This window comes from Diabrotica virgifera, chromosome 6 (genome assembly GCF_917563875.1).
Source record: "Diabrotica virgifera virgifera chromosome 6, PGI_DIABVI_V3a".
In the NCBI taxonomy this organism is placed as follows: domain Eukaryota; kingdom Metazoa; phylum Arthropoda; class Insecta; order Coleoptera; family Chrysomelidae; genus Diabrotica; species Diabrotica virgifera.
This window is the reverse complement of record NC_065448.1, coordinates 37,862,144-37,877,889: the sequence shown is the minus strand read 5'-3', so window position 1 is coordinate 37,877,889 and position 15,746 is coordinate 37,862,144. Positions and strand designations below refer to the sequence as shown.

The following is a 15,746-nucleotide window of genomic DNA, read 5'->3' as shown; positions in this document are numbered from 1 at the left end:
TCATCAATACACGGTGTTTCTAAATAAGTGCAACAAACTTTAAGGGATAATTCTGCTTGAAAAATAATGACAGTTGGCTTTATAAACGTATGTCCGCAAATGTTTCGTTTCCGAGATACGGGATGTTGAATTTTTTCTTACAAACTGACGATTTATTTTATTGCTATAAAACCGGTTGAGATATGCCAATGAAATTTGGTGGGTTTTAAGGCGTAGTTATTTCACATTTTTTGACATACAATTAAGAATGTAATATTCACCATTAGCGCGCATACGTGTAATATGACCGATCATATTACCCGTATGCACGCTAATGGTGAATATAAAATTCTTAATTTTATGGTAAAAAATCCGCAATAACTATCTCTTAAAACCTACCAAATTTCATTTGCATATCTCGACTGGTTTTAAAGCAATAAATAAATCGTCAGTTTGTAAGAAAAAATTCAACATCCCGTATCTCGGAAACGAAACATTTGCGGACATACGTTTATAAAGCCAACTGTCATTATTTTTCATGCAAAATTACCCATTAAAGTTTGTCGCACTTATTTGAAAACACCGTGTATTGGTGAGGAACATGTCTAGTTGTTAAAGTACCTAACTTTTTTATTATCCAACATAAACGAATGAATCAAAGAACAGAATGTTAAGAAAACCTGAGGCTATAGTTGGGTTTTAATTTCAGTATTTTATAAATGCTAGAATAATCCACAGGATGATGCGAACTTTGAGAAAAAAACACAGTTTGATTGGTACACCCGGTATATAATGAAAATTTACCTGTGTAGCAACAATATTATAACAGTGGTATTGTTAAATAATCAGGCTATAACATGTCCAAAAATCACTTAAATCGGCCAACAGGGTTAGGAAATATGAGACATCAAAAATGACCAAATTTTTAAGTGGGCTGATTTCTATGTACGTAAGTTTAGTTTGTCCTGAAATCGGATTTGGCCGGTAACATATGCATTACTTAGGCCTGCCTTTATCAATATTTCAAATAATCTTTAAGGGTACTGTATCATAGCCCTTCTCTAACTCAACGAACGCTAAATGAGTTGGTAAATTTCTGGCTGTTCTTTTCTCTATAATTTGTTGAAGTACAAATATATTATAGCAAATATATCATCAACACAAGATCTGCCAGCACAGAATCCTTACTGATCTTCTATTAAAATAATATTCAATAATAAATAACAAAAGGTATCTATTTAAAATAAAATAGGATAAAGGCTAACAAAGAAAAAGACTGATTAGATCGACATATGACGCATGCACCAAAAATTGAGGTAACCGTCATCGGGTTAAGTAACATAATTGAATGTATTCATGCATTGATGAAAAGAGTTCATCTCGATTACATCTTCTTTATACGCCACTGACCACCGAGCAACAGTAGTCGACGAAAGTCCCGTAACAACTGTATTTGCAAGAAGAGGTAACGGGCACATTCGAGCACCGTGAGGAACGTGAGCGGTTCGTGCCGGAAGAAACGCGAAGAAAAACGCGAATATCTTGAACGGTCGTAAAGAAATAATGCATCCAGCACCCTTAATTTTTGGATAATTTTTTAATTTGGTGATTTTTGTGGAATATTTTAGAAAAGTACTAATATTCATCACTTTTACATACGAACATACAAAGGTAAGATAATAATTTTTTATTGATTGAGGGACTTAAAATAAAAGAGGTCCAAGTGCAGATTTATTAGTTTTGAGATGAGTTAAAGTTATTTGTATAATTAAAATTCCTTGCCTTGTACATCATAAAACAAATTATACCCATACAAATTAAAAAATAATAACTAGTTTAGCTGTATTTTGAAAAAAAAAATCACTTCGACTCTTCTTATTCTAATCGGCCAAGTAATTAATATCCGGAGTAAAATGTGTACTTAGGGACACTATTACATTTTTTACAAAAATCTGGATTAAATGTTTTGATATTTACAAGAAAAAAGATGAAGTTTGAAAAATTTGTGTTAATAGCGTTATTTGGGTAAAGTATTACCAGAGAACGACAGTTCTCACTAGTGGCGCACACCCACACCCCCCTACACGCGACACTATACAGGGTGAGGCAAATAAAGGGCCTATTAGAAATATCTCGAGAACTAAAGGCAACAAAATCATGAAAATTTGAATTAAGGGGTTTTGAAGGATGATCTATTAAATGAAAATATTTTCATCTCTTTACAACTTCCGGTTATACCGAAAGTTGCTTATAACTTCATTTTTTTAAATGGGACATCCTGTATATTTTTACATTTTTGGATTCTCTTCGATGTCTTCTTTCTTAAAATATGAGGTTTTGTAATATTATACAGGGTATTTTAAAAGATAATTACGTTTTTTTTTATTAATTTCGTAGCAAAATTAACACCCTGTAGAATTGTAGTAGTTTGACATCTAAAACTCTACTTACGTTCAAATGATTTTTAATATACTCTACTATTGTTAAGAATCATTAGTATAGCTAAATTTTTAATTTTAGTAAACAGGGTTGGTCGAAACTCGGAATGAGTATTTTCTGAGTTTTCTTAAATGGAACACCCTGTATTTTAGTATTGTAATGAAATGATATTTTATGGTACTTTTTTATTTCTTAAGCATTCCCTATACCTAACTGCTTTAATTTGTGCTTAATTGTTAATCGCACTAACAATCTTAACTAAGTAGGTATTTCGATAGCTAAACCATTATTGGTCATTTTAAGGACCAGTTTGGATTAATATGTATTTATTTCTGAAAAATTATTTGGGATTGAGTATTTTCACGGCCAACCTAATAAAATTTTACGTATTTTTTGTTGCAATTAATGTTTAGCTTGAATCACCAATAACTCACAAATTAAAGCAGTTAGGTATAGGGAATGCTTAAGAAATAAAAAAGTACTATAAAATATCATTTCACTACAATACAAAAATACAGGGTGTTCCATTTAAGAAAACTCAGAAAATACTCATTCCGAGTTTCGACCAACCCTGTTTACTAAAATTAAAAATTTAGCTATACTAATGATTCTTAACAATAGTAGAGTATATTAAAAATCATTTGAACGTAAGTAGAGTTTTAGATGTCAAACTACTACAATTCTACAGGGTGTGAATGTTGCTACGAAATTAAAAAAAAACGTAATTATCTTTTAAAATACAATGTATAATATTACAAAACCTTATATTTTAAGAAAGAAGACATCGAAGAGAATCCAAAAATGTAAAAATATACAGGGTGTCCCATTAAAAAAACGAAGTTATAAGCAACTTCCGGTATAACCATCCGTATAGATCATCCTTCAAAACCCCTTTGTTAAAATTTTCATGATTCTGTTGCCTTTAGTTCTCGAGATATTTCTAATAGGCCAGTTATCTGCCTCACCCTATATATACACGAAATTTTGGATTTTGTAAATCTGACTGAACTGAAAATTGGGCCAACTCCCATCTTAAAGTTCAGGAAAAGACTCACCCATTCCTATGTCAACCATCCATGTTGGTCCAAGGGTGTGGATTTTACGACCCTTCCTATTTAGGGTCTGTTTTTCGTTCTCGTCCCCAAAATTCCCAAAAACTTCAAAAATTTAAGTCCGACCTTTGCGGCTTCTAATAGTACTGCTCATTACTTTTCCAACGCATGTCTAATTTTAAAAATCAGTTATATCATTCAAAAGTTACCGAGCTCAGAAATATGACTCAATTTCTATTTAAAACAGGGAAAATGTTTGTGGATATGTATGTATGTATGTATGTGACTGGAAAAGTTAAACCGAACTGAATTTTTTTGTGTGTTTGAAGAGGGGGTCAGGGCCGATTCAGAACCGGTGTAGTTTGTGACTTTTGACCACCCATAAGCCAACTATAGGACTTATTAGGTACAAAGCGGCATATTTCTTGGGGATATAATATATCTTCGGTTCAAGAAGAGACAGGAGAACCGCAAATACACCAAATCAATAGTGTTGAGTCATGATACTCTTGTCATAGTATCATGGTGTTGAGTTAAGCTTTCAAATGGTGTGTAAGATGTCACGATCAGACATACACACAGCTCAGTATAGCCGAAAAACTGAAAAACTAAACTTTGTAAATTTTGGTTTTTCGACAATTACTCACAATTTCAACCTACGAATTGCGCCAATAACTGAGCGTTTGTATAAGGACTCTAGACGAATCTAACGGTGTATACCTCATATCCGAAAAAATTCGAATTTTTAAGTTATAGGCTTCATAAGTATGATCAAATCTATTATCTATGGAGAAAACGGGTTTTCAAGCTCAATAATTCCTGTAATAGCTTCAGTTATCATACTTGACCTTAAATGCATCAGATACTACTTGTCCATACGTTTCAAACTCATGTTTAGTGATCAAAATCGGTTAAGCCGTTTAGAAGGTATTAAGCTACAAAAATATAATCCAATTAACGATTATTCCCGAAATGGTTTATGTAGTCGTAGTGGTTACCGCTAAATCTGATCTGGCAACGGGCAATACGAGTTTATTTACCGGCCATCCCAATATTTTTTTTTTCAATCTATTTCGAATAGAAAAAAATCTAGTGTACATTCGATGGACACTAGGTCATTTGGGGGGTAATGCGACAAAGGCGACAATTTTTAAAGCTTAACGTGTAATCGAGAAACATTACATTCAACTCCATACATTTAATTTATAAATAACTTTGAAAAACTCCTGATACAAGAATAAAAAAACCGCTAAACGCCGTAAAAATGAGTGGCGCATACAATATTCCAGCTACAAAGATCTGATGTGAATATTACGTGGCGCGAAAATGTATTTTCATTTTAATGCAAAACAAAATTCTAGTTTTATTTTAAAAGATTTTTCTATAATATTTGCTAAATTTGAAGTAAACGCGCCACAAAAGAGTTTCAAGATTCAAACTGTATCAAAGTTACTCTTTTGGGGCTCGTTTTACTTCAAATTGAGCAAATATTATGGAAAAATCTTTTAAAATAAAACTAAAATTTTGTTTTGCATCAAAATGAAAATACATTTTCGCGCCACGTAATATTCATATCAGATCTTTTGTAGCTGGAATATTGTATGAGCCACTCATTTTTACGGCGTTTAGCGGTTTTTTATTCTTGTTTATTTATAATATGAAACAGTGCAAAATAAAGAAAAACGACAAAAGTAACGTTTAGGTATAATCTGCACTATTATCTTAGCCAAACTTAGATTGCTGCGATGCTGACTGCAACGTTTCAGTTTAATCTTAAAACTCTCTTCCAGGCAGTTGTCTCAGTTGTGAGTACAGTGGAACCTCGATAACTCGGATTAATCGGGACCGCGGCCGATCCGGGTTATCGAAAATCCGGGTTAGCCGGAGAGCATTGTAAAAATTAATAAAATACGGTATACTTATAGATAAAGTCCGTTATAATTAAAACAACATGAATTATATATGCATATTACACATCTACCTTACCTATTATAGTTGTAGTATAGACAGTATAGATAGAGTATTGTTCATTTCTAGGTAAAAAAACTCAGTCAGTTTCGGTTGTGTCAATTTCGTCTGCCATGCGATGTTATGTTATTTAAGAACAGTGGCTCTTTCATTGTTTAAAGTTTAAAAGACCATTGTTCTAAAAATAATTTTTTAAAAGACAGTTGAAAATAAATAAAGGAATAAAAGATGCCTGTTGTTTGCGATAGCCCGATAATGGATAATGAACGTTCTGCCGCCGTGTGCCATGAGTCATTTTTACATTATATTATGGTCAAAGCCAAGTTTTATCAATGAAACTCGATATTTTTAAGACATTCCAGAAGCGGCTACAGATAAAATGTTTTAACATAGGTAATACATACATTTTTATTGTTGAATGTTTGTCTGATGAAAATCGGTCCGGGTTAGCCGGACTTCCGGGTTATCGGGGGCCGACTTATCGAGGTTCCACTGTATTTGTTATTTTTGTGATCATGGAGAAGCTTCTTTTAGAACTCGTGGTAAACCGGTTGAATAAAATCAATAAGTCTTTGAATATTGTCTCATTTCAATTTTTCTCTTCATTTATTGTTTCCTTAAAAGAAAACGAAGAAGTTTATTATAATTTTTCATATAAAAAGTACTGAACTGATCTCCGTTGAAAAAGACATTTAGTGTATTTTAGGATTACTTATCACACTGTTTAATGTTTCAAATTTGTAAGTTTTCTTTGATTCATTCGGTGTACATTCAACTTTTTACAAGATGCCGCTCTAATTGGTGGCGATTTATATGTAGAGGAGCGCATACCGTAACCGTTGGAGCAGTTGCTGGAGGACAGAGTGCGAGAAGTTCGCGCACATAAATGGATACGGGCCTTTACGCTTCACTTCTAAAGGTACGTATCCATTACGTTGGGGCTCCGTGTAACTGCTCCACATAGTGGATACGTTGGTGCTCCCGCTCGATGCTCACCCTCGGCGATCCAATCGATGGCGGTTTATATGTAGAGGAGCGCATGCCGTATCCACTGGAGCAGTTACACGGAGCACCAACGTAATGGATACGTGCCTTTAGGTATAATTTTCGTCAAGACATTAAGTACATACAATTTTGAAAGTAATAATTTATTAAACTTTAAATTTAATGAAATTTTTTAAAATTAGCTAAATACAGACATTCATTTTCTAAACTAAGTGTTATTGGGTTTTGTATCTAATTTATAGATGAAAATTATACATATGTAATTTCAAAATTTCACCTTTTCTTATTCATAATAGGCTCTACATAAAATAGTTTGTTAAGATCAGGCTCTTAAGGCTATGGGTACATAATTCGCAAATATTTTACGTGTATCCCTACTTTTTCTGTCTTTACACGGCAAATTACGTGTAGTAAAATTCACACTGGTGTGGATATGTAAACATTACTAGAATGTCATTCTACTTGAAAATGTCATAATTAATTTAAAAAGATGGCTTTTGAATGTTCTTGGATAACTGTTATTTTTATAATTGCAAATTATTAATTCAGTTAATAAATGTGATAATTTTTTCACTAACTATGTTTTCAGTGATTGTAATAATTTATTTGTACAAGAAAAACTAATAATCAATCAAGAAAAGAGGAAAAGTGTTAAAGTGATTTTTTAATAATATATTGTTATTATGGAACGCTTACAATTTTGAACATCTCTAACAACAAAATACTTGGATCACAGGATATATCTGATGTATTCTCTGCTTGGATCTTCCACAAATAATACACAATAAATAACTTTTTATTAAGTTCACGTCTTTAATCAAGTATTTATCAAATACACTATATATATATATATATATATATATATATATATATATATATATATATATATATATATATATATATATGGATGTGGATGTGTGAATTGTTCGTAAGGGGATTTTTCCACATTCTCTATTTCATCTATTTGATTTCGTACGAGTGGTCGTTAAACCAATAACCTTGGATCTTTGGTTCACTGAGTGTGTTTCAAAGATCTACATCTTATATATATATATATATATATATATATATATATATATATATATATATATATATATATATATATATATTTACTCCCAGCGTATGAAGTGAGCCACATATCAAAAGAAACTGCGGTTGAAGTGAGGTCCTGTACAAAGTGAGGTCCAGTATACGGACCTCACTTAGTCAATCAATGTAAGACTTTTTCGTAGACATGTACTGATAGCAAACACTGTTTTTTTACAAAAAAAAGTGGGACCTCACTTTGTATGGTCCACATCAATTTTTAGTTCAGAGATTTTCCGCATAGAGGCGCTGACTTTGGCGTATATTTTCTAACCATGTATATTCTATGCCCTGTTGAATAACTTACGATACACATAGTGAGGACCATACAACTGGCAACATCTGTTCAACCAATCTTTAAAACAGTGGATCGTCAATCGTCGCATAAATTCAAACAGTACAAAAATGTTTAATACTTTAATCCTTTTTGAGAGCGTAGGCGCAAAATTTCGGTCGAGTTCTTTTTAAACGCATTTATTTTTTTCGAATCCTGAGATAACTAATAGGTATTTTTAAAATATTTAAACGCAAAATAGAAGACTACATTATTCCCGAGGGCAGAAAGTCCCTTATAATGAACAAAAAGTTTCTTTTGTAATATATATTTAAAATTAAAAATCAGACTATTTTTTTTCACCCCTGTGACTTATTAAAATAAATATTATAGAAGTTCTCAAGGACTTTCGACCATGGATAATACAGTAATATTTCTTTCTGCGTTTAAATTTTTTAAAAATACTTAAGGTTTTCTCAGTATTCGAAAAAAATGAACGCATTTAAAAATAATTCGAGCGAAATTTTTGCGCATATGCTCTCAGAAAGGCTTAAAATACTATAATTTTTTGTAATCAGTATTTCAATAGTTATTTATGATATAAGTGTTAAAAGTACACGTTTAAGGCACGCATGTGAAAGTTTGCAGAATGAGCGACAGCGAGTTCTGCAGTTCACATGAGTGCCTTAAAAATGCACTTTTTAACACGCATATCATGCAATATTTTTTCTACAAACGTAATTACAGGACAATATCTACAAAAACTTTTACTTGAACTTGACTGACATTCCATTTTTATATTTTTTTGACATTACATCAAAATTGCCTATACGATCAATACGAATTGCAGTGCCATAAAAATTTTAAAGCACTAGTGCCTTAAAGCAGCGCCGGATAAAGGGGCGGGCGAGCCGGGCGACCGCCCGGGGCGCCAGAATTTGGGGGCGCCAAATTTTGAGAGACGCTGATATATAAATATAATATTTACCCCCCTCCGTGGCTCAGTGGTAAGAGCGCCTGCCTTTGGATCGAAAAAATCCGAAAGGTTGTGGGTTCGAATCTCACCAGGGTCGGAAATTTTTCATTTATTATAAATTAATAAATGAATATAGTTTCTGTCCTCGTGGGATCGGTTCTCACCGGAGGGACCGCAGACGTTCGGATACAATTAGCGTCTCTTTGCAAAGACAATGACGTCGACATTGCAAAGTAACAAGCCACTTACTCAACACCCACACTACTTACACATGACACTAGGTACCTAACTGTTCAAAATTACCGTACCTACCATGCCAATGGCCATTAGTTGTCGAGGCATTAGCTAAACAAAAAAATATATAATATTTTTTACATTCACTATTTTTTTGGACTTTATAGATTATCTTTGGGCTAAGATTACTCCTAAGACAATTAATATTAAATAATTGTAACAATAAGAAAACTATTTCTAGCTCACAAAAATTCTCTAATAAAAATAATGCAACCTAAAAACTGTTATGGCTTTTAAAGGTCATTTTTGTCAGGTAATACCTATCACTTTTATGGTATTACAATGTTATACATACATACTTAAATACACGAAGATCAGATTTACGAAGTATCAACAAATTTATGAATAGTCAGTGATATTATTATACTGCTACTTGTCATTATAGCCTCAATGGTTAGATAGTTTTGTCTTCCTGTTCTGTAAACTTTGCTTTATCAACATTGTCGTGTGTCCGTGGGTGTGTAATTTTAAATAAAAAAAAACAAACCAGGTATATCTATATGAATTAGAATTGACAAGTTCTTTTTCATAATATGAATATATAGAAATTTATTTCGAATACTTTGTACGCGTTAAGATGTTTCACTTTTTGCATAAAAACGGCACGAACGACGTATGAAAAAAAGGAATAATAGATTTTTGTATATATCATAAATTGAACGAGTAATTCCAAAATGATTTGTTATTTGAAATATCTCAGTGGCGTACTATGTTTTTCTTTAAAAAATTCACACCATTTCAACAGTAGATATAAAATTATTAATTTTATGTCAAAAAATGCGCAATAATTACCTCTTAAAACACATCAAATTTCATTTGCATATCTGAACCGGTTTTAGAACAATAAAGAAATCGTCAGTTTGTAAGAAAAATGTCAACACCCCATATCTCGGAAACGAAGTATTTGCTGACATACGCTTAGAATTACCCTGACATATAGAATTACCCTTTAAAGTTTGTTGCATTTATTTAGAAAGATCCTGTTTTTTCTTGACCACCCTGGATTTCCATAGTTTTTCCTGTATTATTTCACTTGACCGTTATTTTCAGTTCTTTCTGTTTTTCCAGTCCTGCAGGTTTCTTTTCTAATATTGCTTCGTCCATTTTATCTCTAAAAGATTTTCGGGGTCTGTCTCTCTTCCTTCTTCCTATCGGGCTCCAATCTGTTATTCTGTTTATCAACGATTTTGGTCTGCTCTTCTGCCATGTCCGTACCAGGTTAATCTCTTTTGTTCTATGTTGTCTATTATCCCTTGAATTCATTACCATTATTTTCTTAATCTCTATGTTATTTATTCTATCCCTTCTACAGCTTCTACTTAGGTATTCGATATCTGTTGCTCTTATTTTGCATTTGGTTTTCGTATTTTTTATTCAATTTTCACACCCATTATTCAGAATACTTTTTGTCATGGTGTTATATTATATTCTTCTTTTTGTTTTTATACTGATGTTCTTATCCCACAGTACCGGGTTTAATTTTAGTATGCAGCATATTTTTTGTCCTAGTAACTCGATACCTAAAACCATAGTTTGGTTCTATAGGTATCGAGTCATAGAGATAATAAAAAGCTCATGAGATAATAAAAAAAAAATAATGAATGATTTTATTTGAATTTGCATAGATGATTGTAAGGCCAAGGATATCACAACGGCTCTAAAAGGAAGAGAAAAAATAAAGATGTACAAGCTCGCGTTTGCAAAGAATATCCGCATGTTATTTTATGCTAAGTGGATGCCACTCCCTCAATTTAGTTATTGGGGATGCAGCTATATCTTGCGCACAATCAACATGTTTTTTGGTCTTGTAGAAGATTTATACACACTAAATGATATAAATGAGTCAGATTAAATAAATTATTAGACGAATTTTTTACTAAGCAACAACATTTTTGTTTAATTTAGTAGTATTTTGACAACGACACCCGATTTGGGCGTCGAAACGATAATAAAATTATTTTTTTCAATTTAATTGTGGCTTATTTTCCATCTAAATAGTTATTTATACACATTTTTTACTGGTTGTTGATAATGTGCATTTATCTTTTACCTCGCTTCTTCGTCGCTTGAACTTAAAATGTGCTCGCTATGCTATGCCCTATGTTGGATAAGTTATAAGTAATAACTATCCTACTATTTTTTAAATAAATATATTTTTACATAGTTCTTTATGGTAAAATTTTGATTTTTTCCTATTTTTTTATATTTGCAGTAAATTTGTATATTCTTATATGAAGGGGCGCCAAATTTTATTTTGCCAGGGGCGCTCAGAACCTTAAAACCGGCCCTGCCTTAAAGTAGCATTTTTAACGCACGTATGGAGTTCTAAAAATTGCATTTTTAACACGGTTGTAGAAAAAAGCCTTTAAATGAGGTGTCACATGATGTACTTACTTTCCTATTTAAAAAAATCAAAGTTGTGCCTGTCACCTGAAGAAGAGGGATCGCGTAAAGTTCGAAACATTTACGCTATAATATACTATGATTATTTTAAAAATCGACCTATCCGAGCGTTTTTCTTATGTGCTAAAAATAAATAAGTTAATAAGGGGGGTAAAACTTATTCCAGCGAACTGTATTTGTAACAACCAAGGTAGGGATGGCGGTTGTTGAACAAAAAACCGGTTTTCGGTTATACCGGTTTTTTACTTACGGTTTAACCTGGCGGTTATAACTGGTCAAAAAAAGCGGTTGTTCCAAAAACCATTTTTCGGTTTTTTTAATCAGAAGCAAATACTCGATAGGTTATAATGTTAATATAATGTTATGTGTTACATAATATTGTGTTTTCAATTTTATCAATCAAAGGCAAAATAAAAATTAAATTAATTTTTTTTTAATAACGCGGGCACATAAATTTGATACACCCTGTATATTGATCTGTAAATATTTATTAGAATTTAGTTTGGATGTAAGTGGATTTCTTTTTTTAATGAGCTTTCCGATGAACCATTAAAGACTTTTGTGAATAATTAAAGTGAAAATAACGATGTATTTTGATTTAAAATGGAAAAAGATTGTTTAGGGTAGAGGTAATTATCAATTTCTAGAAAAGTGGTTTTAGGAGAAAGTTTGGAATTTTAGTATCTTTGTTTCAACACGAGTAAATGTTGTATAGTTCTCAGAAGGTAATTAGGATGGTCGGAATGGTTTTGAGGGTGACTGTTTTGTTTGTCGAATGGAAAAGTCGATGTTTCAGATTCTTGGCAACGTGGAAGGGGAAAAGTAGTTTGAATGATTAAGAGAGTTTGAAGGGGAAGTCATTATGTTTTTGGCATCGCTGAGGACCGGTTCGACGTTTTAGTGGATAGATAGTTAGCAGATACCAGTGGCTGTTTGATAGTGGAGAATAGTGTTGAAAAGTGGAACGAGAGACAGATCAAATTGAGACGAAATACCTCTTTGATTCTGTATTATTGTGAGAAGGAGAGCAGAGAATTTTTGGAGTTTTGTTTGAATCGAGTACGTGTCAAAAGAGGCCCGGCTTGTTGAAGAATTGGTGCTGGTATGCTGATAGTTTTGAAGCTGGAGAACGGAGAGGGCTTTGATGAGTAGCCTTTAACATAGTCAACGAGGGAGAGCTGTTTTGGGTCACGAGAAGACATGAGTGAGTGAAGCAAAAGGTCAGTCAACTTATGTGAAAGATATTTTTATGTTCGGAAACTAAAATTTTGAGTAAAAGGCATATGAATTAAAATTCCAATATTTCTAAAAGTAAATAGGAAGTATAGCTAATCTTGCGAATACATAAATTTGTTTTGTTTAGTTTGTTTTACCAAAGTCATCGGGAACAAACCGATAAATTGTTTTTTTTTTAACTATAATAAATTTAAGTGGTAAAGATTTCATTCAGACATCTGTGTCCACAGGTTTTAGATTTGATAGAGTTTAGAGTATTGATTTTGACAAATAAAAGACAATTCTGTATGTTTATTTTAATATTTTGCTTTATTTCTTTTACCTATTTTATCCCGATTAGGATCAACTAAGAGATACTGAACCCACGAGAGAAGATAAGTATAACGTGAGATAATTTAGATTTTTTTTATAGTATAAAAAGGCACCCTGAGATTTTTTATTCATTTTTATGTATGATTTGCGACAATTAAATAATTAATCAGATAAATAATAATTAATATATAATTAATAAAAAGCAGATCATAACAATACATTTATATTGCAATTCAGTTTGCTCAATTTTCCTCTCGAAAAATTCCCCAACCAATTCAACCTATAAAAATTTTCCCATATGCTTTCAAATTACCCTAAAAATGGGCGAAAGTACCCCAATCTGGCATCTCTGATTCGTCGCTCGTTGTAGACGGCGTCGGTGTATATTGCGTTGTCAATTGGGATATTCCCAAAACTCCCAAAAGTGATGATCCTACCGATCTACCGACATGTCCCTAGGATCTATCGAGTTTAAAAAAATATCCAAATGACATATTTTACTTAAGAGGAAACAGTAGCGATCAACAGGTAGCGAAAACGCGTTCCAAGATTGCGGCTGTAATTTTGAATATTTTTTCGAGATATGTGGCACACGTATTCGTAATATAATAAAGAATGGCGGTACAGAGCCCAATTTAAAAAATATATTAATATGTGGAAATTACTCTGTAATTAAATACAATATTAAAAAAACGAGCCTGTACCGCCACTAAGAAGAACAAAAAAATACATTTTCTTCAAATAAACTTTTTTATCCGATGCCTAGATTTTGTGTCATTTTGGAACTACTAAAATTTTTTATTTCATTAGTAGTTCCAAAATGACACAAAGTCTAGGCATCTGATAAAAAAGTTTATTTGAAGAAAGTGTATTTTTTTGTTCTTCTTAATGGCGGTACAGACTCGTTTTTTTAATATTGTATTTATTTACAGAGTAATTTCCACATATTAATATATTTTTCAAATTGGGCTCTGTACCGCCATTCTTTATTATATTACAAATACGTGTGCCAAATATCTCGAAAAAATATTCAAAATTACAGCCTCAATCTTGGAACGCGTTTTGGCTACCTGTTGATCGCTACTGTATCACCTTAAAAATAAATTCGATAAACCAATTCATCATTTATTGCCATCAAAAAATTTCAGTAGGTAGTATTTTTTAACACATTTGTATAATACCTTTCATTTCCTAAGAATTATGTATTATTTAAAAATTACATAATGGAGATTCCTAATCGTATTTCGGTATTCACATTTCATACAAGAGTCTCAAAGTACTCAAGTATAAACAATTTTTAGATGATTTTGGGAATATCGATTTCAAGCAGATCACTTACCTTTTTATGTAAATATTCATGTGTTTCATAAAAGCTGATGTGACACTTTCGTCCAGTTCTTTATTAGTAAATAAAAGTTGAATTATGGTTGTTTGGGTTAATAATTACTTCGCATATTATTTATAATACATATATAGTAGGGGAGCAAAGTATGCTAAATGTGCAGTCACTCGAGCGCTTTGGGGACCTATTGGGTTGTGATTATTAGGTTCTAAAACCAAAAAAGTTAAGTAAAATTTTCCATTTTAGTGGGGACTTTCCATATTTTAATTTAATTTTCCATTTCCAACACCCGTTTTCTCCGATTATAGCGCCACCTATCCGTAATTAGAAAAAACGTTTCGAATAAAAGTTGCTTATTTTTACGCAAAGAATCCAAATCTGAAATAAAAAAAAAAGGAGTTCCTATTTAAGATTTTAAAGTAACCCCCCCCCCCACCTCCGTGGGGTCGTGTTTGGTACCATTCGATAGATTTCAGAAAAAATATTCAGAAATTGTAGTGTATTACCTATAAGAAGTTACCGTTAAGCCGGGTCCAGACTATGTAACAAAACATGTTAAATAACAAAGTTTTGTAACTTGTTACAAAATTTTAAATAAACAAGTTTTAAAACACAGTGTTGTATAACATTTTTCTGGTTATATAGCATGTTTTATGTTATCCAACAGATGTCGGTAAACATCAAAGAAAGTTATAAAACCGCACCGCGACTGATCTACACCTAAAAACATGTTATTGAAACATTTCTCTGGCATAGTACCTACGCGAGCAGCAACCGTTGGAGTCATATCGCCTTGTTCATTCTGGAGTGATTGTGCTAGATTTTTCTTTGCTCTGTTCACGTAGGGTTATTTACGCGATGAAATTGTCGAAAGAACTGACTACTCATTTAATTGAGCTATTTCGTAAGTAACGAGTATTATGGGATTGCTATGGGATGAGCTACATTTATTGATTTAAAAAACAAATAAAAAACACGATGAATAGACTGAAATAGAAGTGAAAATAGATACAGAAACTGTAGTTAAAACTAATGCAATGCACGTACGCCTATAACTCAAGCCAACAAAAGAAAAGCAGTACGCGGAACCTTAACAGCAAATCGGTGAAAATCAACTCTAAATTTGACATAAATACTATTCTCTACAGAGCAGAGTGTTCAGACATAAAACCTGTAACATTCACTTCATTCGCTACACAGATGCAGACTGCTTCATCAGCTACTCAAACAGGCACTCAATCATACAATATATCTGAGCCTTTCTATTCCGTCCACTACACCTACATCCGCTACTTCTCCAGCTACACCAATTCAAACAGACAGTGACACTCAATCATGAACAGGTGAAGACGATAATACTGAGGAATTAAATTCTACAGA

At 32.3% G+C, this 15,746-nt stretch overlaps 1 protein-coding gene across 1 annotated transcript in view; it reads left to right on the top strand.

Moving 5' to 3' along the window:
- Positions 1-1,399: 1,399 nt before the first annotated feature.
- Positions 1,400-15,746, top strand: part of LOC114333790 (cuticlin-3) — a 111,275-nt gene continuing 96,928 nt past the window's right edge. Inside the window, exon 1 of the mRNA XM_028283795.2 lies at positions 1,400-1,650. The gene's annotated coding sequence lies outside the window, so the exon portion shown is untranslated. The remainder of the gene's footprint in view (positions 1,651-15,746) is intronic.